Source organism: Podarcis melisellensis (genome assembly GCF_964234715.1).
Source record: "Podarcis melisellensis genome assembly, chromosome: 10".
NCBI classification, from domain to species: Eukaryota; Metazoa; Chordata; class Lepidosauria; order Squamata; family Lacertidae; genus Podarcis; species Podarcis melisellensis.
In genome coordinates, this window is record NC_138542.1 from 42,012,657 (window position 1) to 42,035,121 (window position 22,465).

General features: G+C 41.2%; 2 long non-coding RNA genes across 2 annotated transcripts; one reads left to right on the forward strand and one right to left on the reverse strand.

Moving 5' to 3' along the window:
• Nucleotides 1-5,468: 5,468 nt before the first annotated feature.
• On the reverse strand, nt 5,469-9,507 carry LOC309379114. Its single transcript, XR_014172370.1, has 3 exons — nt 8,676-9,507; nt 6,109-7,089; nt 5,469-5,599 (listed from the first exon to the last, which is right to left on the reverse strand). It is a non-coding gene; the product is annotated as an uncharacterized lncRNA (long non-coding RNA).
• On the forward strand, nt 6,902-22,228 carry LOC309379110. The gene is made up of 3 exons (XR_014172366.1): nt 6,902-7,028; nt 21,426-21,547; nt 22,028-22,228. It is a non-coding gene; the product is annotated as an uncharacterized lncRNA (long non-coding RNA).
• The last annotated feature ends 237 nt before the right edge of the window (nt 22,229-22,465 follow it).

A 22,465-nucleotide genomic window follows, 5' to 3' on the forward strand; every position in this document is an offset into this window, starting at 1 on the left:
GCTTCGATGCTTCACCAATGTTACCACATTATTGCTGTATTGGTGATGCAATTGGTGATACAAGGGAAGCAAGAAAAAATAAACCAGAACATCTGTAGTATAAAAAGTTATGGGGTTTCAGCAGAAGTTGCAGAATATGCACTGAATGAAAAAGCAGCAGCGTGACTGCCTTAAAAGTTTTGCAGGTACATGCAATATTGAAAGGGGGGTGCCATATGACTGACCCAACAGCATCTTGTGCTCAAACCATCATGAATCTGCCATAAAAAGGACACCAGAAAGTGTCCAAGATCTTTGGAACCTGACATATAATTCAGAAACACTTGCTATTGATAAAACCAGGCTATGTCATTTGATTATTACTCCCCCGCCCCCCAGACATGTCCCAGACTTTATTTACTTCCAGCTATCACTACTTTTCTTCTTGTTGACATCTTCAGTTGAATCATGTTGATTGATGGAGAATGACATATAGAAAGGCAAAGAGGACCAAAACATACTGGAACAGAACGTATTTCTTCTATTAAAAAGTGAAAGCAGCCAGAACAGCTTCCTGAGCTGCACTAAGTGTTTCTCTGAACAGGAGGACAGACTATAAAGCAAGCAATGCAGGTAATTAATTTGCATAGGTTTTTTATTATTATTATTATCAAAGAGTTAGAACTAAGAATACAATTAAAACATCAAAAACTTCAGGGATTTGATTGCTTATCAGTCCCTTTGCCATTCTTCCCTCAAAAGAGCTTTAGAGGTAAAGTGCATCTCCAGCCCAATCTTTTTGGCTTCTTCCACATGCATTAATTCCCCAAATAATATTAGAAGCACAGCTGCTTCCTTTGCTCCCAAGAAAAGCTGCCAGGTGTTGAAAAGAGAGTTGGCAAGCAGGCAATGGTGTGACAATGCCAATTCCTAAAGAGGTTCCCTTATGGAAGGAAGAATGTGATGCTATTCACTTCATCTTGCTGAAAATACACTCTCTCCCTGGAAGAGAAAGAGAGATGCAGAATTGGAGGCTGGCCTTATAGCTTTGCTCTCACTTTGGATGTTGCACAAACCTGTTGTTCCCATTTAAAAACAGGTCATCTGGACCATCAACCACAGTGTCTATTTCAAGAGATAATGACACAGCCAGCAAGCAGCAATCCTAGATATAGTATGAGCCCGGCAATTGTGATGATGTTTACTTCACCTAACCTTTTTGAAGAACAGCAGGTAGACATTTTGTCTGGAAGAGAACGCATAGCTGTGGTGCTGGCTCCCCCTTCTGGAATTAAATATATTAGCACCTTTATTAGATCAGGTTGATTGGGGAAAGAGAGGGAGAGGCTGTTTAGTTCAACCATTTTCAAAGTTGGCTAAGAAAGAAAGATTCATTAAAATGTATTTCTATCTCAGAATCCCCCAGCAGTGCACTTGAGCATTTGGAACACTTTCCTCCCCTATCACGTCTGTCAGAGAAACCTGCTGGAGGCAGAACAAAAACTTGCCGGGCTGAGAGCCAAGTCCCTTCTCTGTGACTGACATGCTTAGGACTCCTTCAAGGTGCCGAGGGAAAAGGCCAAAGGAGTCTGATGAACCTGTAAAATTCCTATTGTGTGTGGTATTTCTTCTTTTCAAACACACACGTCTTAGATATTGTGAAAAGCGCTTTAATTAATCCATACAAACACGAATTTAATAATAGCTAATTCTCAAATAATATTTATTTTCATGCTGAATTTAATCTTTCAACGTGCATATGAAAGCATTTTCCATTTCTGTTTGCATTTGCCAAGTAATGAAGAAAATCTTATTAAATGTAAGTACCATCAGAGGCACCTAAGAGCTATTTCACACAGTATGCAGAGGAACATTTGGGTTTGCTTTCAACTGTCTACTGAACAATACAGCTTATCAGTCATCCCTGTTCACAGAATCATAGAACTGCAGAATTGGAAGGGACCCCAAGAGTCATCTGGCCCAACCCACAGCAATGCAGGAATATTAGCCATTCAACCTCTGCTTAAGGCCTCTGATGAAGGAGAGTCCACCTTCAGTACTTCTCCATGAAATGCATGCCTTTATATGACACGTCAGCCTGATTTGGGTGTAAAACCCACATATGAACAGGGAGAGCAGGGATAAGCATACTAAGCTCTTTCTCCCACCCCCCTCCAACTCATGGAAAGTGAAGGTCTGAAGTGGAGAGTCTCTTCTAACTGTGGAAGTTCCCATGAAATTTAGACTCTGCTTAATCCTTGAGTAGTGCTCAGCTCAGACCTTCACACTCCACAAGCAGGAGTGTTTGTGGAGTTTAACATGCTCATCCCCACTTTCCCTGCTCCCACATAGGTTTAACATGTTAGTGGAACACCCCAAACGGGCTTTACTCTACTACCAGAGGGGTAGTCATGCTGTTGCTGAAAAATTAAGAAAGGGTGTTGTGGCACAACAAAATAAAGAATGCATCCACCCCATACATTTAAATAACATGGCTTCCCCTATAGAATCCTAGGGGCTGTAATTTACCCCTCACAGAGCTACAGTTCCCAGCGCCCTTGATGAGCCATGGTTCCCAGGATGCTTGGGGGGAAGCTAGGTGTGTTTTAAATGTGCTTTAAAAGCGCAGTGTGGCTACGTTATGGCATAAGCTTTTGTGAATAGGAAGCTTGAATCTGATGAAATAGACTCTAGCCCACAAAAGCTTATGCCATAATAGTCTTTAACATGCCACAAGAATCTTCATGGTTCTTGCTTATTTTACTAGCATAACTTTGAAGAATCTTGAGAGCTTTCCCCTGGGCTCACCACAAGCTATGAAATACCTCCTCCCCCAAAAAAATCCCCTCAGACGTCAAATGTTTTAAAACTACCCCTACATTATGGGGGGGGGGAATAGCTTTGCCAACCACAATTTATTACACAGTTAGATGTTTGGAAATTTCTAAAGCCATCACAAGATTCAGTTTTATTTTCTTCAGACAGTGTTTTATTATAGTGAATCTCTAAATCCTCTTTCTAGGCACCTATTGTGTTGTAAAACTACGGATGTTTTAAAGCAACAACAAAACAATGAATGTGACAAGCTAGAGCTCCATGTCCTTTAGAAACACCCCTTGAAAAATAGAGATTACCCTGTATTGTCTTGCCTAAGTTTTCTCATAGCCACAAGAAGTTAATATGGTAATATGGTAGCTTATTTACAGACTGCAAAGCATAAAATAATAGCAAAGCTTCTTGGTGCTAGCAAATATTTTTATATTTCAAGTTGGGCTACAATATGTCCTAGGGGCCGTGGAAGCTTCGGCCCCCACAGTAAAATATTTGAGGGGACCAGCCCCCCCCCAAATTGATGGGTGTTGCCATTCAAATGTTGTGTGTGCACTGTGTCATGTGATAGATTATGTGGAGTGGGGTTTAGCTAGGTCCCCACAATATTTTATTAAGGTTGGCACCCCTGCTTGCTGCCACTGCTAATAGGAGGGGCTTCAACGAGCAAACACAGGTGGTGCAATAGCAGACCCTGCAAGTGTCCCTATTTTCCAGAGACAGTCCCAGATTTACAGAAGTCATTTTGGTTTCTGATTTGATCCCAGAATGTCCCACTTTTTCTTAGGATGTCCCTATTTCCATCAAAGAAATGTTGGAGGGTATGGAGATATGCAACCCCCGAAGCAAGGAGATCAGCAACTATACAACCTTTAGAAGGCATCTGCAGGCAGCCCTGTATAGGGATTTTTAAAAAAGTTTAATGGATGGCGTATGAATAATAACATTATTATTATAATTATTATAGAATAGGACGTCCCTATTTTCATTGGATAAATGTTGTAGGGTATGCAATAAGTCGGTGCATCTGGCAGTTAATCACAAAGTTGGTGGTTCCAGCCCACCCAGGGATGGCTGTGGGCAAGATTCCTGCATTGCAAGGAATGACCCTTGGGATCCCATCCAACTCTACAAGTCTACACAACAGAAACCAGTTCCAGTTACACAAGAGCTGCATTGCTTTAAGGTTTATTGTGGTGGCACCAGCCGGGCCAAAAATGTCCCTTTAGAATGGTCCATTTTTGCTGCTGTTGTTTAGCTCTGAAGGAATCTCCGAGTACCACTAGAGGGATCGAAGACTGCTGCAAATGCACAGTACTTGCAGGTTTTCCAATAAAAGCATACACTGCCAGAATGACGGAGCCTCTTCCTGCCTGCCCAGAACCCCATCTGATGATTGTGCAGCCCTACCGTGGCCTATTGTGCAGGGCACAGACATAAGAAGCAGACGCACCACTCAGTCACTAGATAGCTGATTTTCTGCGGGAGTGGGCCTCTACTCTCCTTTTCTACTCTCCTTTTTCGGCAGGCCAGCAGCAGGTGTTTGACAGATGCTGACTCGGCTTGCTTCTCTAATTTCCACGATGAAAAATAATCTGAGCGGAGACGTGCTTAGCAGTTCTGTGCCATCTCAATCCTTTGCACTCCACATGACGTGTCTATCTTTCTTGCCTCAACAGTGTGTGCTAGTTTGGAGTGTTGTTTTGAAGCTTCCAGAAATATGAGGTCTTGATTGGTTTTTTTAATAATAATAATTGGTGCCGTGTTTACATATAAGCTAAACAAGCTATTGCTTAGGACCCCACTGTCTTGGGGGCCCCAAAAAAATTTAAAGGGGAAAAAACCTGGTTGTACATTTCCAAAATATAAGATAAAAAACAAATAAAATAAAACCTACATACAGCAACAGTGGTAAATGGCTTTCAATACCTATTAGGTCCATAAATTACCATACAGCGTATATTCAACACAAAAAACAGTGACAATTTGTTGTTGACAAAGGACAGCTGGACATATAAAGGGCCTCATTACCTTAGTAGCTTAGGGCCTCATCAAACGTAAATCCGGCCCTGATAATAATAAAGTATTTAGGTCTCAAGCCCTTTTGACCGCAACAACAGTGTTGAAACTCAAACTGTTCTCTCCCTGGAGCAGGTGCTATTACTGCAGCGTTAGCATTAGATCATTCTTTGCAATGTGTCGTCACAATTATATACGTTTAGGTTGCCTGTGAGTGGCGTAAACTGGTTGCGCACAGAGCAGTGAGGTTAAAAAGCACAGATGTGTAGGCAGAAATGTTACATTTAGGGTTTCTGTACAACAGCTTGGGATAGGTTCAAGCAGACACAGTGAATCCTATCCATGTTGACTCAGAAATAAGCCCCACAGAACTAAATAAGGTTTACTCACTGGTAAATGGGATTAGGGTTGAAGTTTTCCTTTCTTACCCCATGCCGGCTTCTATAAATAATATAAGCACTTTTTTTGGTCAATGTTACTTTTAAATAGAAATAGCAAAACAGACCTGTTGATTGATGTAGTGTTAGCAGATAGAATGAGTAGAAATTGGCGAGAAGCGGCGTAAAATTTTAAGAGCATTTGCTGCAATTGCTAGTTTGTCTCTTACAATAACCAGGGGTGTAGATGTTGTTCCTGAGAATAAATAGTTGCTTTTTTGTTATGAAACATTAAGAAGGCAAACTCCACCCGGCCATTCAGGTCTTGTGTTACAACCTCCAGTTATTTTGGGTTTCTAGGAAGTAAATCTTCAAAGAGTCTTGGAAACTTATTCCTGGTAGGGAAGGAGAAGAAGTAATGAGGAAGCATTTAACTTTGATGCTTCACATGACATTATTATTATTCTTTCTTACTAAGGAGCATCAATGCCAGGACACCCGACCCTTGAGTGATAAAACACCTTTGATTGTTGGGTGTTCTCATAAACGTTCATTAGAATCAATTCTATGCCACTTCCCCACAAAATTTACACCAAGTGGTTCAAAACATTCAGAAAATGAACAGTAAAACAGCGTAATAGCGGTTTCTATCGCTGCCTGTCAAGTCAGAGACCACAATTCAGTTTCCTCTTTGGGATATGGCAGACTTCTCCCGCCTTTTTAATTGGATTCTTCTTTTCTTTTATTTTTTAAAGACATCTAGTCCAGCTCTTTAGCATTTATATCATTTGTTAAATTGTGTGAAAGCAAACTAACATCAAGGGTTAAAAAAACAAAACATTGGCGCCTCTCCCCGTCGGGGAATCGAACCCCGGTCTCCCGCGTGACAGGCGGGGATACTTACCACTATACTAACGAGGAGCTGCTTGGAAAAGCCACTTCTTTAGACCTTATGTAGCTGGCGTTCTATTGTGACGTCCACTGTATCGCCGCGTGAGATAAGAGATCCGGGCAAGAAAAGGGAGCCGCGTCCTCGGCCCGTAAGAGCCGAGTTAGAGAAAACTCTAAAGCTTTCTTCTATACATGATTTGTGACATTTTAGTTGGCCTTGATAAACGTGGATATTGGGGAGAAAGGCTTGGCTATGAGGGAGTATCGGAGTGGGAGATGACGGCGGAGGGGAGGAAGGAGGCAAAAGAAGAAGGCGGGAAAGTAAGTTGCAGTGAGGGGCTATTGGAATGGACTCCTGTCAGGGGCATTTATTTCGGGATTTATTTCGGGGGGGCAGGCATTCTGTGGGGAGGGGTTATTTATTTACTTGATGGGGGGCAGCGGCCCCATGGACGTAGGCAAGGGGGGCCAGGGAGGGGCAGCTGCCCCGCCAGTAATGAAACTCTATACATAACAAACTGAGGTTATCTCCCCACACACACACACAAAAGGCCTGCCCCCCCTCCACAAAAATGCTGGCTTCGCCCCTGCCCCTGCTCCCTCACACCCTCAGCAGACTGGAGCTTTTCCCGCCTGGGAAACCCGCAGTCGCTTAGCAGGGATTCAAGTGCAATTATTAGCTTTAGAATCGAAATATCTCTTTTTCATCCGCCAGACTCTTAACGTTTCCCGCGCTCCCCACCCCCGCTTAACTTTCCCAACCGCCGTATATTTTTGAATCGGGTATCTTTCAGCTGTCGCGCTCAGCGAGTTCTGCAGCCCTGCCTGCCACAAACCACCAGGACCTCGTGGCGCAACGGTAGCGCGTCTGACTCCAGATCAGAAGGCTGCGTGTTCGAATCACGTCGGGGTCAAAGGTTTTTTGGTTTTTAAGTATTTTCTCGTAATTGCCAAACACCCGTAATACAGAAAGTGCTTCTTGTGCTAGATGCTGCTGTTATTTAAGTGGTGACTGTAGTCGTGCACACATCCCCACTGACGTGTAAATCCATTCATAAAGTGTGTTGGCCCATTTAAGCCCAGCAGTGAACTTGTCCTGACTCTTGTAGCTGCTGCTCTTTGTACATATGTGAATGGACAACAAGTGACACTTGTATTTGTGCAGACTTCATGCTGCCTCATGGGTGGGCCAGACATGTAACTAACCCTATAAGGAACTGCGCTTGTGAATGGTCTACTTTCACAAGCAATTTAACTTCAGAAGTAAAGATGCATGCAGTACAGTGGTACCTCGGGTTAAGTACTTAATTTGTTCCGGAGGTCCGTACTTAACCTGAAACTGTTCTTAACCTGAAGCATCACTTTAGCTAATGGGGCCTCCTGCTGCTGCCGCTCTGCCAGAGCACAATTTCTGTTCTCATCCTGAAGCAAAGTTCTTAACCTAAAGCACTATTTCTGGGTTAGCGGAGTCTGTAACCTGAAGCGTATGTAACCCAAGGTACCACTGTATCTCCTTCTGTAACTAGAAAAATCACACTGTGCATTTTTTTGCTAACTGTCGAAGTAACTTCTGCAATCCTTTATGTGACTACTTCAGATATTAATTCATGCACAGAAAAACATAGTGTTATGGGTTGGGGGCAAGAGTAGGGCTGTATGCCTCAGTCCCTTCTAATTCCTGGTGAGGTAATGTCCCCCTAAGTGTGGGCCATTAAGATAACAAAGGAAGTGGTTCTGTGGCAGAAAACAAATGGGTAGGCTGCCCTCCTTAAACTTGCTGATTGTTCAAAGACAAAGGCCAGAGTTTAGTTGTGTATGTGATGTAGACACAAGTGGCAAGCTGAAGCATGTGAGGGAAAGACATGTTTGATTTCTGCTTGAATCCAAGACTGCAGCTATGGGAGAAGCAAGACTCTCTTGAGCTGTTGATGCTGTGAGCTGTCCATCATAGGCTCAGGTTGTATATACGTGTAAACAAACCATATATCATAAAGACACCACAGGCTCCACTGTGCTGTCCCTCATTCCAAGGAAACCGAACCCTGAGTACATGCCTGGAACCTCTGCAATCTCGTATGACACAGAGACTGGGGTGGCATACAACACTGGTGTAAGAAGTGGGATTTGTGTTTCCTGGAGGAGGACCTGTGAGTGATGTGTGCCTGGGTCAACATGGAGGATGAACAGCAACACTCCTTAAGGTTGATGCTCCAGCAGAAACTCCAGCAACAGATTGAGCGGTGTGGGCAAATGATCCAGCAGCAGAGCTAGTGGTTTGACAAAATTAAGCAGCTGCAAGAAGAGTGTGTGAGAACCCTCCTAGGGGAGAAAAGTGACCCCATGCAAGGTGAGGGCCCTGCCTGACCATATGCTACAGGGGGTTGAAAATGACCCAGAAGCCTGGCTGCAAGGCACCCAGATGAAAGGGGTGGTTGAAGAGATCCATAGTGTGGATGGGCAGCTGATGGGCTGGGACTGTGAAGAGATTCAGTCAGTAGCTGAAGGCAAAGGGGAAGACAACACCTCCAAGACAGATGAGCTGGCTGGAGCTGAGGGGCTGCTTCTGATTTATTTCTCCACTCCCTGGATAAGTACCTGGAACCTCTGGAATCTGACACCACTCAGAGATTGGGACGGCATGCAACAATAATATTTCAAAATGTAACATCAACAGGAACTTGAATTCTTTATCAGAAAGTGCTGAAATGTGTATGCAATTGAGAACAGAAAAATGATGGGCAAAGGAAAGGTTGTGTAGCCCCATCACTTCCTGTCATATTCCCTCTATCCAAAGCTGTCCTTCTTTAAATTGACTGGCTTCTATGGCAAATCTGTTACACACATTTGCATGTAAAGGCAGTTAGGCCTAAGAAGACTGATGAGGTGTTATTTTTAACGTCTACTGTTATCCATTAGGCAAAAGATGCTTCATAGGCTCTTGAGTTTGATGGAATCTTTATGAGGCAAAATGACTATTTGCACAAAAACAATTTTTGTACACTTTCCACCAATTTATCCGATCCCCCCTTCTGTGCCTGTTAGATCAATCCATCAACCTCTGATGGATGATTTAGAAAGGATTGGGTGCAGCATCATTTTTGCTGCACACGTGTTCTAGTATCCATACTCAGCAGAGTTCCATCTCAACGCTGCTCCTTCCTTGGAAGCGTCTTCGGGATTGAAGTAGGCAATAAGCACTCATAAACATCATAAAGATTCAGTCAAGTGTAGAGGTTTACTTGACAGACATAAAAACATATTGGTAGCAAATATATACAGACATTCACCACTGCCATGGTTAAGGCATGCTTAGAGTCCAACAAGAGTGCAAGACTCTCTCTTTCTCTGCTTTTCTCACCACAAGACGCAAGCAAGAGACTCACAACAAGTTACAACAATTTACACAGAAACATTGCTATCCGTACTTCCTGTCATACTGCCAGTGCCGGATTTACATATAAGCCAAACAAGCTATATCTTAGGGCCCCACTCTCTTGGGGGTCCCCCAAAAATTTCACTATTAATATACTTTTTCTTAATTGTATTTCAGTTCAACAATTACAGTACTTTGATATAATACATGTTTTGTTATGTGCAAATGGCTTTCAATATCTATTAGGTCCATAAATTACCATATAGCATATATTCAACCCAAAAAACAGCAACAATTTGTTGTTGACAAAGGACAGCTGGACTTATAAAGGGTCCCATTACCTTCAGTAGCTTAGGGCCTCATCAAACCTAAATCCGACCCTGCATAGTGCTCATGCTCATAGTTACAGTTCCCACAGAAAATGTCCTTGCATAGACAAAACAGTCTCAGCCTTCTGCTGCTGCTTCTCTGTTCTCTGTTTCTGGAACAAATGATTCTTACACACTGAGATAGAATATCCAACAGTGCCTATGAAATTGAAGGGTGTAAGCTATCCAATCACTGCATGGTCATCCTGGGGAAAAACTGCACCTGCTGGGTTTTTCCTAACAATCATTTTATAAAATACCAAGAACTTCCATCAAGAAAAAGGTATCAATTATAGATAATTATAATCCATGCTTTCACAACATACCCATATAGAGATAGAACCCACGTACTCTATGTTCAGTGCAATGTCTGCATAGAACCTAAACATATACAGATTGCTTGCTTTGAAAAGCGTCATACTCCTCTTGAAGAAATAGGCTCATAGTCTGACTGTGCTCGTGGATCTACCACTGTCACTACAGGCCCAGGCAACCTTAGCAGTGCCTTTTAACAGCTTTGTCTGAAAGGAAGCTACAGCCATTTCTGGGCTGGAATAGCCTGACAACAGTTGTCCATGCACTGGTAACCTCTAGACTGGATACTCCAACACAATCAGTGGGGTTGCCCTTGAGGTTGATCCAGAAACTACAGCTAGTGCCAAATGTGTCAGCTCAGCAGCTCACAATATTGCCATCACATTACTCTGCTGTTGAAAAAATTGTCCTGGCTGCCGATTAGCTACTGAGCTAAGTTCAAGGTACTGGTACTGGTTTACAAAGCCTTATACAACTTCAAACCAGGATACCTAAGAGATCATCTTATTCCTTATATTCTCAGCCAATCACTTCACTCCTGCATATACAATCTTATAAAGACATCTGTTTCACATGATTTTGGAATAGGGTTGTAGGGAGCACCTATTTGTAACTCCCTCCCGTTACATATCAGACTGGTGCCGTCTCTATTGCCTTTCTGTTTTAAGCCTTTCCTCCTTCAACAAGCCATCTAAGTGGAGATCCTAGTTGGTATCGGACTTCCGGTCGGCGCCAGCGTTAATGGCGGTCCTTGCTTCGAGCTCCGAAGCAGGACTGCTCCGTGAGTTCGGGTCTGACCCGCTACGGCGAGCGGGGGACCCCTAAAATCACAGGCGCTGAAGCCTGTGAACAAGGAGATTCGGTGGGCACCTTTGCGCCCCCCGGTATCGCGAAAGAGCCTTTTTAAAGGCTCCGGAGCGGCATCGGGTGTGAGCGCGGTGCTGAGGATCGCAACCCAGCTCACGGAGCGAAGCCGCGTCGCCATTGACGGAGAGCGCCGATTCCTTCCTGAAACTACCGATTGGAAACGACACCCGTGAGTAAGAACAGTAAATAAAGGGAACGGGACTTTAAAAATTAAGAAGATTTGGCTGAAAACGGGAGAGGCAAAAATTAAGGAAGTCTGCCCCCCCGGAACTACATGATTGACTGAGCAACGAAAAGAGTAAGCTGTGCTTAAAGGGAACGTTTTTATACTTTTTAACTTTGTTAAACTTGACATCGAAAGAGGACCTCCCCCCCCAACGAGCAGAAGAGGGGGGGAAGAAATTTGACTTAATTTTCTGCTCAAGAAAGGAGGTTTGGAACGGGAAACCTTCCACTGCCGATACCTCTGGCCAGGCTGCTGGGGCAGCGAGCGCCTGAAGAGAGCTGTCAAACTTGATTGAGGATACAAAGTAAGATTTATCTGATATAAAATAACGGGACTTTAGCGGACAGAAACTGTAACATTTTAAACTGCAATAAAGCAGGGTCTTTATTTGGACTTTCGCTTTTGGAACTTTGTATGGCTATTTCCTCCCCTGTTTCTTTGTCTTTGCATTGGACACAATGTACTCCCTCTAGAGGCTTAAAAGAGAGACTGCTGCATTGAGATATAAACAGTGGGATTTTCCAACTGCAACTGTTCCTGTGGGAACGACCTTGAGATATGAGCGGCCCACTGGATGAAATATCAACAAGATCCAAAGCAAAACAAGCTCAGGCTCAAAAGAAAAGAGGCTCTTTGACAGGAGCAACAGCAACACAGGAAAGAACAACAACGGTATCAATGGATTCCATGACACAGGCTCTACTCAGGATAAATGAATCTTTAGAATCACTTACTAGGCAAACCACAGAGAACTCCAAGAAACTGACTGAATTGACAACAAGACTGGATTTGAATACGACAATAATATCGACTAATACAGATTCTATAAACCGTTTAATTCAGGAAAGTACAGAGACGAGGAAAATAGCCGAAAGCGCGAGGACCACGGCTGAGGAAACCAAAGGGAAATTTGTTCCTATTGCAAAGAAAGTACATGAGCATGATGAAGCCCTGGCCCTTATGGAACTGGAGAGGAAAGGCAAGAACTTGAAATTGAGACTGGTACCTGAGGAGGAGGAGGACAAGCTCGGGGAATTTCTTACAGACAAGTTCCAAGAATTTTGGAGTGAAGAGTTGGGGGAAGAGGAAGAGGATTTCACAATAACTACAGCCTTCCGGATTGGCAGAAAGCAAGGCAAGAAGCCAAGGGACTGTCTAATAACCTTCAGATCCAAGGAAGAAAGAGACAAAATATTGAACCTACATTTCCAGAGGGCACTGGTTATTAAAAATTCCCAAATACAGATCTTCAAAGATATTCCTAGATACTTTTTGGAGGTGAGAACACAATTTAAAGACCTAGTCGACATATTAAAACAAAACAACATTCAATTCAGGTGGGAATTCCCACAAGGGCTGTCCTTTAACTTCAAAGGGAAGAAAACTAAAATAAAAACAATTCAAGATAAAGAACACTTTTTGGAGAGAAACTTTGAGGACTTTCAGAAAGGAACTGTAGAGGGGGCAACACTGGATATTACCAACCTATCGTTTGGATTGAACCAAGCACCGACTGACGAGGAACAAGAACTTGGAGCAGTGGGTGGGAAAAGTACCTAATAACAAAAATGTCTCTGCAACTTCTGAGTTGGAATTGTAATGGCCTAAACCATCCCCGAAAAAGAGATCAAGTTTTTCATATACTAAAGAAAGAACAGTTAGATATAATTTGTTTGCAAGAAACCCATATTGCCAGGATACACAGGAAACTTCTGATAAATAAGAGATTAGGATTGGAATTTGTTTCCTCGGACAAAGTTAAGAAAAGAGGGGTGGTGATTTATGTCAAGGAAAAATGGGAACCAAAAATGATCCTTAAAGATGATGAAGGAAGATACCTGGCAGTAGAAATTCAAATTCAAGGAGAAAAGATTTTAATTGTCGGAGTTTATGCACCTAACGAGGGGAAGGCAGAGTTCTTCAAGAAGTTGCATGAGACCTTAATGGACTTTATGGACTTTAAAATTATAATGATGGGAGATTTCAACGGAGTTGTCTCCACAAACATGGACAAGGCACAAAGGCAAGTAATATCTAAGGATGGGAGACTACCAAAGACTTTTTTCGAACTCACTGACACCATGGACTTGATCGACATCTGGAGAACTAGGAACCCTCTGGAAAGAGAGGGAACCTTTTTCTCGGAAGCAAAAATGACCTGGACTAGAATTGATCAAATTTGGATTTCTAGCAGCCTGGCACCAGAGTGAAAAAAACAGAGATCTGCACAAAAACCTGCTCCGACCATAATGCAGTCAAGATGGAAATGAAATTAACAACGGCTGGAACCTTCAGATGGAGAATGAATGACACCCTATTTAGAGATGAAGAAATTTATCATAAGGCCCAAAAAATATTGAAGGATTACTTTGAGATAAATTTGAGAACGGAGGTGGAAAAAAGAATAGTATGGGACGCAAGTAAGGCCGTGATGCGTGGATTCCTAATTCAGCAAAATTCTATAAAAAGGAAGAAACAAAATGAGAGGAAGGAAAAGATTTTGAACCAGATAAAGGAAGGAGAAAAGAAACTGAGATCTAAGCCGAAGTCTCAAGAGATCTTAAGAGAAATAAAATACCACCAGACGCAATATATGGAATTGATGAATCAGGAAATAGAATGGAAGATAAAGCAAATGAGACAAAGGACATTCGAATCGGCAGATAAATGTGGGAAACTGCTGTCATGGCAACTGAAAAAGAGGCAAAAATTAAACACGGTGACATCCCTGGAAATAGACGGGAAAATCATCAACAAACCAAATGAAATAAGTAATTGTTTTCAAAGTTTCTTCAAAAAACTTTATGCACAAGGGCCTACAAATGAACAAGAATTAGAAGAATTTGTTAAAAAATATGGACTACCAAAGATTTCAGAACAAAATAAAAGGATTTTGAATGAAAAAATTACAGAACAAGAAATAGAGGGTGCCATTCAGAATACAAAACTGGGGAAATCACCAGGACCAGATGGTTTAACTGCAAAATACTATAAAGATCTTAAAGAATGGCTAATACAGCCATTGAAGGAAGTATGCAACCAGATACTAGAGGGGAAAAAGGCGCCCGAATCGTGGAAAGACGCATTCATCTCACTTATACCGAAGACAGAAACTGAGAAACATCAAGTTAAAAACTACCGCCCTATATCACTCTTGAATGTGGATTATAAAATTTTTGCAGACGTTTTAGCAAAAAGATTTAAGAGAGTTTTGATGGAGGAGATTCATAAGAACCAAACAGGCTTTCTCCCAGGGAGACATATGTCAGAGAATGTGAGGAACATTATAGACATTTTGGAGATGCTAGAGGTGGATATTAACAGAAAGGCAGTGTTAATTTTTGTGGATGCGGAGAAGGCCTTTGACAATATTTCTTGGAAATTTATGAAGAAGAATCTCCATGGGATGGGGGTAGGTCAAGGGTTTGAAAACGGTATAGGTGCAATATATTTTGAACAAAGAGCGAAACTAATTGTGAATAATGTGGTAATGGATGAAATACCAATAGAGAAAGGTACACGACAGGGATGTCCTATATCCCCTTTACTGTTTATATCGGTCCTGGAGGTCTTGTTAAATATGATTAGGAGGGACCAGCTGGTAAAAGGAATACAGGTCGGATCTAAACAATATAAGTTAAGGGCATTTGCAGATGATTTAGTGCTAACTCTGCAACAGCCAGAAGCTAGCACCAAAAGAGTTTTAGAATTAATGGAGACATTTGGCCAGGTCGCAGGATTTAAATTGAACAAACAGAAAACAAAGGTGCTGGAAAAAAATCTAACAAAAGAGGAGAAAGATAGGTTTCAAAGTGAAACTGGGTTGGAAATAGAAAAAAAGGTTAAGTACCTGGGGGTGAATCTGACATCAAAAAATGTGAATCTATTTAAAGATAACTATGAAAAATGTTGGACAGAAGTTAAGAAAGATCTAGACATATGGTCCAGGTTGAAACTTTCCTTGTTAGGCCGAATTGCTGTTATTAAGATGAATGTATTGCCAAGAATGTTGTTTTTATTTCAGACGCTGCAGATTCTAGACAAAATGGACTGTTTCAAGAAGTGGCAGAAAGACATATCTAAATTTGTCTGGCAGGGCAAAAAGCCCAGAATTAAATTTAAGATTTTAACTGATGCAAAAGATAGAGGGGGCTTCGCCCTGCCAGACTTAAGACTTTATTATGAATCAGCAGCTTTTTGCTGGTTGAAGCAATGGCTACTTCTTGAAGACACAGACATTCTTGATCTGGAAGGATATGATAATAGTTTTGGCTGGCATGCATATCTGTGGTATGACAAGGTAAAGATTTATAAAAGTTTCAAAAACCATATTGTCAGGAAAGCATTGTACAATGTCTGGAATAGATATAAGGATTTATTGGAAAGTAAAACCCCTAGGTGGTTGTCACCAATGGAAGCGAAAGCAGTGAAAAAAACCAACATGGACTCTAATTGGCCTAAGTATTGTGAAATCTTAGAATATGATGGCGAGAAATTGAAGCTAAAAAGTTTTGAGAAGCTAAAGCATAAAGTTCGAGATTGGTTACACTACCGTCAGATAAATGAGATGTTTAAGCAGGACAGGAAACTGGGTTTTCAGAAGGAGAGGTCAAAGTTAGAAACAGAATTGTTAGAATCCAATACTAAAAATCTATCTAAAATGTATAATTTGCTGCTGAAATGGAATACACAGGATGAAACAGTGAAATCAGCTATGATTAAATGGGCACAGGATATTGGTCATGACATTATGTTTGACGACTGGGAACAGTTATGGACCACCGGTATTAAATTTACGGCATGTAATGCCTTGAAAGAGAATATAATGAAAATGATCTATAGGTGGTACATGACCCCAGTCAAACTTGCAAAGATCTATCATCTGCCCAATAACAAATGTTGGAAATGTAATGAGGCTGAAGGTACCTTTTATCACCTTTGGTGGACTTGCCCAAAGATTAAAGCCTACTGGGAAATGATCTATAATGAAATTAAGAAAGTCCTTAAGTGGACATTTGTAAAGAAACCGGAGGCTTTTCTCTTAGGCATGGTCGGCCAATTGGTACCAAAGAAGGATAAGACATTTTTTATGTATGCAACCACAGCAGCAAGAATTCTGTTGGCAAAGTATTGGAAGATGCAAGAATTACCTACTCTGGAAGAATGGCAATCGAAGGTGATGGAATATATGGGACTGGCAGAGATGACCGGCAGAATCCGTGACCAGAGGAAAGAGACAGTGGAAGAGGACTGGGGGAAATTTAAAATATACTTAAAAAATTATTGTAAAATTGTGGACTGATAAGATGACAAGGGGTAAGAAACAAAGAACTACAGCTGTAAATCTTAAACTATAAGAAAATGTAAAAGGGACTTGATTAAATACTGACTGACGAGTTGCTCGAAAAATGGTAAAATAAGGATGTGGCGAAGGGAAGGCATGGGGAAGTCAAATTTTTGTTGTATGTCATTGATGTTTGTGTTTTGTTTTGTATTGTCTTTGATATGTGTAAAAACTAATAAAAATATTTAAAAAAAAAAAAGAGATCCTAGTTGGTATCTATTGCATTTGACATTGTTTTACATGTTTGCTTGTTTTATATATAGGCAATTGTTCTCTATATATTCTCATTGTGCAGTGAATTGCTTTGAGATGCTTAATAGAAAGTGATTAATAATGTATGTATGTAGGCTTCTATCTCCAGGATTTGAAAGTTATCCTCACTCCATAGGGTTTCTGCTCATGCAGAGAATGATTCCAAGTTTTAGGAGGCTCCTGCAACAGGAGCTGCAGCGGTGGTTGCTGCTGCCACCCAGCAACAATAATGATGGCAGGGGGCCCTGATGGGGCCATTAGGCTTTGGCACATGCCCAAGTGTGCTGCATGCCAGGCCTGGTGTCAGCCTTTATAAAGCCCCATTACGTTTTTTATCTGAACCGAAAATGAACCTAATCTGACGTTACTAAACATTTGGAAAGATGAAGCAAAGATCTGTTAAGGAAATTGAAATTACTCTTCTTTTTTAAAATGCATTTTTATTAAAGATTTATTGGTTTACAAAAGTATGTGCAATGTATCTTTTTTTCAAGTTACATTTTATACAGATCAGACCCCACCCTCACCCACCATGGCCCCCTCCACCTCTTGAAATTACTCTTCTGATCTGGTTCATGATCTGTATTCTCTTTAAGTAGAATACTGGCAATCCATTTCAAAGCAGGAATGTACAAGGCAGTATTTAATAAAAACAGCCATGCATTTGTGTTCTTTTTGCAAAGCTGGACTAGACCCAAAACAAAAAATCAAGGAGTGTTATTTGGACTTGTATAAGTTCCACTTATATGCTATAAAAATGTAAGAAAGGTCCTGTTAAATCAGACTAAAGGCCTCCTTAGTCCAGCATTCTGTTCTCAAAATGGCTAACCAGATGCCCATGGGAAGTTTACAAGTAGAACATGAGCTCAACAGCACTCTAATATGACTTTTTTGTGGGGGACTCTCTTCTGAAATAAAGCTTCTATAACTGTGTCCCTTGTTTAACACTGAATACATTTTTAAACAGAATTTGTTTGAAGGCTCACTAATAAAGTGGTTGTGCCTTTTCTTTTTTGTACACAGACACAAGCTTTTATGCACCAAACTTGGGTAAGTACCAGATGATTTTTCACTGGCAGCAAAGACCCTAATTATCCTTTTCTAATTAAAAGGTTTGTGGGAGCATTAGCAAAGAAGAGAGATGACTAGCAATTAATGAATGGCTGACACAGCACATGCAAGCACTCTGAAAAAGACACTGAACCCACCATGAAGTTTCTCTACCACATTGTTCATTTTGCTAGTGCACAGGAGTGAGGGATGTACTTAACTTGTAACCAACATTTTAAAGAGAACACTTAGCAAATTGCCAGCTTAGCAAGCTTTTTACATTTTTAATTTTCTAAAATATGTAATAATTTCAGGTAAATTGGCAAAATACATTAGCATTTCTCTCTCTCTTTTTGTCTGATGAAAAAAATAAAACATGGGAAATCTCTTCAGGGCCTGGACTAATCTTCCCCCTCAGCTGACTCCCACATTTTCAAGTGGTGCTTCAAAGGAATGTGACATGAAAATCAACTATGTCTTCACAACCAACACAGACATCTATCAGCCCCTTGTTAAGTTCAAGTCATGGGTGTCTGCAGGCGGGTTAAGGAGGAGCACTTCCCATCACCCAGATGGAAATCTCCAGATTCCGAGCGTTACCATTTTAAGATTAAGTTCCTAGGACCTGAGATATATGTGAGGCAGAAAGTGCAGACCTCACTTGTTTTCTGCGAAACTAGCCTGATGGTGCCGTTCAGTGCTTTTAGCTAATGAATGAAATCATAGCAATGATTTGATACAATGGAAAACAAACATGGGCAATTAGACAACAAGAAGGCTAGATTGAAACACCTGCTGCTTATGAACTCAAAGAGATGGAAGCTTTTGACTTGTTTTCAAGCCTTTTCTGCTAGGCTTTCCTGCTGGACTGCTGTCCCACAGAAAACAATTCAGATAGCTCAGATATTAGTGTACCTGTGATTTGAGAGAAGCATGTCAACCCAAAAATAAATGGTAACAGCAAAGAGAGGAGTTCATGATCTTTCTGAGATCTTATAGGTGGAAATGTGATTTCCTCCCTCCCTGATGTTTGTAAACATTTTCTTCTGCCATTGCCAATGCGTGTTAAATCCATACATTACGCCCATCCTGCAAGGGATTGGGCTGTAGCCGAGACCATGGATTATGCTCCTTCAAAGTAAACCAGCATTGTTAAACCCATTTCGCTAGGGAGAGAGGATTAGAGTAGTGCATGTATTCCAGTTTTATTATCCTTGCACATTGATGGTTTTTGTTTTTTAGGGAAATACAGTGTTTGGCAGGGTTGTAAAGTTGATTATATAGCAGTAGTGCAATTAAGGGTTGTTGGAGGAGGATGAAGACTTCATCAGTGAGTAAAAGGGTATTTGTTTGCTTATTTTATTAGATTTCTTACCCAATCTCTGGGTGAGTTACAATAATAAAATACACAATTATAAAACAAATAAAACAGTTACAACCATAAAACAAGGAAAGTGCCAAACAGTTTCATGTATAAAACAATTAAAAACAAGTCCATATATAAAACAATACCAACATTTAAAATAAGTCCATATATAAAAACATGTTATCTGGACCAGTCTACTTGTACAGACAGCAAATCTACTCATTGAGAACCAATGAAGGGGTAGACTGAAAATAAGTTTCTCAGAAACCAGGTCTACCCAGACCTCACCACTGTTCAGTCATCATATACACCTGAAATGGCAACCTGTCCTATGCACACATGCATGTTTGAATGTATACATATGAGAAGTCTCAGAAGTCAGAGTAATGTAACTCTTCTTAGTCTTTCTCCACAGTAGCAGTGTTAGCTTTTATGATGCTGAAAGCAGGGTATCTCCTACTCTCCCATGTAAGATTGCGTTCCATTGCGTATCACAGTATAGTTTGCAGTTGATACCTTATTCACTTTTGTGTGAGAGAGAAAGTGTATGTGAAACGACAGCCTGGTGTTTACACCCATCACCCTTGACTGCCATGAAGATAGTATTCTGCAATTACTGTATTGTGGTTTGTGATGTTCTACATAGCAATTAGTGTACTCCATGTTGCATAATGGTCTGCTTGTGCAAGATGTCCCATAACTAAGCTTGTTTGTCTACTAAGTCAATCATAAATGTACAAACCATGTTTATTCTTTTCTAAAATATTTTAAACAGGAAGTCTTCTACTTACAGGAGTTGCACAGGAACTAGTAACACAGGATGTCTTACAGAAGCCCCTGTAACACAGGAAGTCCTAGTGTAACACAAGAAATATTACAAGAGGCCCTGTTGTCTCACCTCCAAAAGAGGTCTGGTTGTTGGAAATGTGAAATGGGGTCTTTTCTGGGCACTACCTGGTTGTAGAATTTCTTCCCAAAGGAGGTGAAAGTATCAGGGATGCAGGTGGCGCTGTGGTCTAAACCACTGAGCCACTTGGGCTTGCTGATCAGAAGGTTGGCGGTTTGAATTCCCCACAACTGGGTGAGCTCAGGGTCCCAGCTCCTGCCAACCTAGCAGTTCGAAAGCACACCAGTGCAAGTAGATAAATATGTATTGCTGTGGCAGGATGCTGGCCACATGACCCGGAAAGTTGTCTTGTTTGTGGACAAACACCAGCTCTCTTGGCCTGAAAGCAATATGAGCGTTCCATAGTCGCCTTTGACTGCACTTAACCTTTCAGGGGTCCTTTACCTTTACCTTTTCCCCTGGTTATGGAATTTCTTCCCAAAGGAGGTGAAAGTATCAGTGGGCAATGAAAACATTCTTATTTCACAAGGCTTTTAGTGGTTTTTAATACAGTAGTACCTCGGGTTAAGGGACGCAGGTGGCGCTGTGGGTTAAAGCCTCAGCGCCTAGGACTTGCCGACCGAAAGGTCGGCGGTTCGAATCCCTGCGGCGGGGTGCGCTCCTGCTGCTCGGTCCCAGCGCCTGCCAACCTAGCAGTTCGAAAGCACCTCCGGGTGCAAGTAGATAAATAGGGACCGCTTACCAGCGGGAAGGTAAACGGCGTTTCCGTGTGCGGCTCTGGCTCGCCAGAGCAGCGATGTCACGCTGGCCACGTGACCCGGAAGTGTCTCCGGACAGCGCTGGCCCCTGGCCTCTTAAGTGAGATGGGCGCACAACCCCAGAGTCTGTCAAGACTGGCCCGTACGGGCAGGGGTACCTTTACCTTTACCTACCTCGGGTTAAGTGCTTAATTTGTTCTGGAGGTCCATTCTTAACCTTAAATTGTTCTTAACCTGAAGCACCACTTTAGCTAATGGGGCCTCCTGCTGCTGCCACGCCGCCGGAGCACGATTTCTGTTCTCATCCTGAAGCAAAGTTCTTAACCTGAAGCACTATTTCTGGGTTAGTGGAGTCTGTAACCTGAAGCATATGTAACCTGAAGTGTATGTAACCCGAGGTACCACTGTACAGTATTCAACTGAAGGTTTTATTACTGTTGCTTTTGAGGCTTTTATTGGTTACATTGTGATTTTTGCTATTTTATGTGAATGGCTTTGTGGGTCCTTATTACAGATTAAATAATTTACAGTACTGTATAATACTATGCATTTTTTTGTCAAAAGTACATCTCACTACGTTCAGTAGGGCTTCTGCTCAGGAAAGTGGGCACTGCAAACCCCCTCATCTCTGACCATTGGCCATGCTGACTGAGACTATTGGGAGTTCAATATCTGGAGGGACACAGGTTAGTGACTCCTGGTGTATAATATTGCATTTAGATATAAAATTATATTGAGGTTGCACCAAGTAGATAGAAGAGGGTATAGAAAAAAGATTAATAGTGTTATTTGAATGTTTTATTGAATAGTTATTACTTAAATGTTTAAAATTGTTGTTTTTGACTGTTTTTACTGATAATTTTCTTATTTTACTCTTTGTAAGCTGTTTTGCGGTTGTTGGGTTTTTTCTTTTCTCTTTTTACAATCAAGTGGTATATAATAATGGGAAAAAAATGTTTTGAGCTAATCCTGAAAATACTTAATGGTGAATGATCTAGATCAAAACACTTTCCTTAATGTGAAGGTGCAATGGACTTTTTGGTAAGCTGAGATTCAGAAGTTATCAATATTTATTTTAATGAAATTGTAAACAAAATATTAATTTCATATCACCTACGTTTTATGCTTAGAAATGATAATTTGTATCTTGTTTAATGTTTATATAGGTCAGCCTCTCCCAGCTTAATGCCCTCCAGATGTTTTGGACTACAATTCTCACATCATCTTTGACCATTGGCCATGGCTGCCTGAAGGGAATTACAACGTAAGAATTAATTGAAATTTTAATTCTTAATCATAAAACTTAGGGAATAAGAAATTACAATTCTGTTTAGATTGCAATAAAAGAAACATTGATAACTTCCAAACCTCAGATTACCAAAAAGTCAATTGTGCCTTCATATTAAGGAACTGTTTTGATCTCCCCTTCTCACATTCCTACAAGTTTAGAAATTCTGGCACAGTATTGCACAAATACTTTTGGCTTCTTCTTTCAGCATACTTCGCATTTTTAGGCACACATTCAGCAGTTCCTCCCCCCCCCCAACAGTTGAAATACTTAATACACAGTTCTATAAACCAAGTTTTAGGAATGTTTGCTCAGA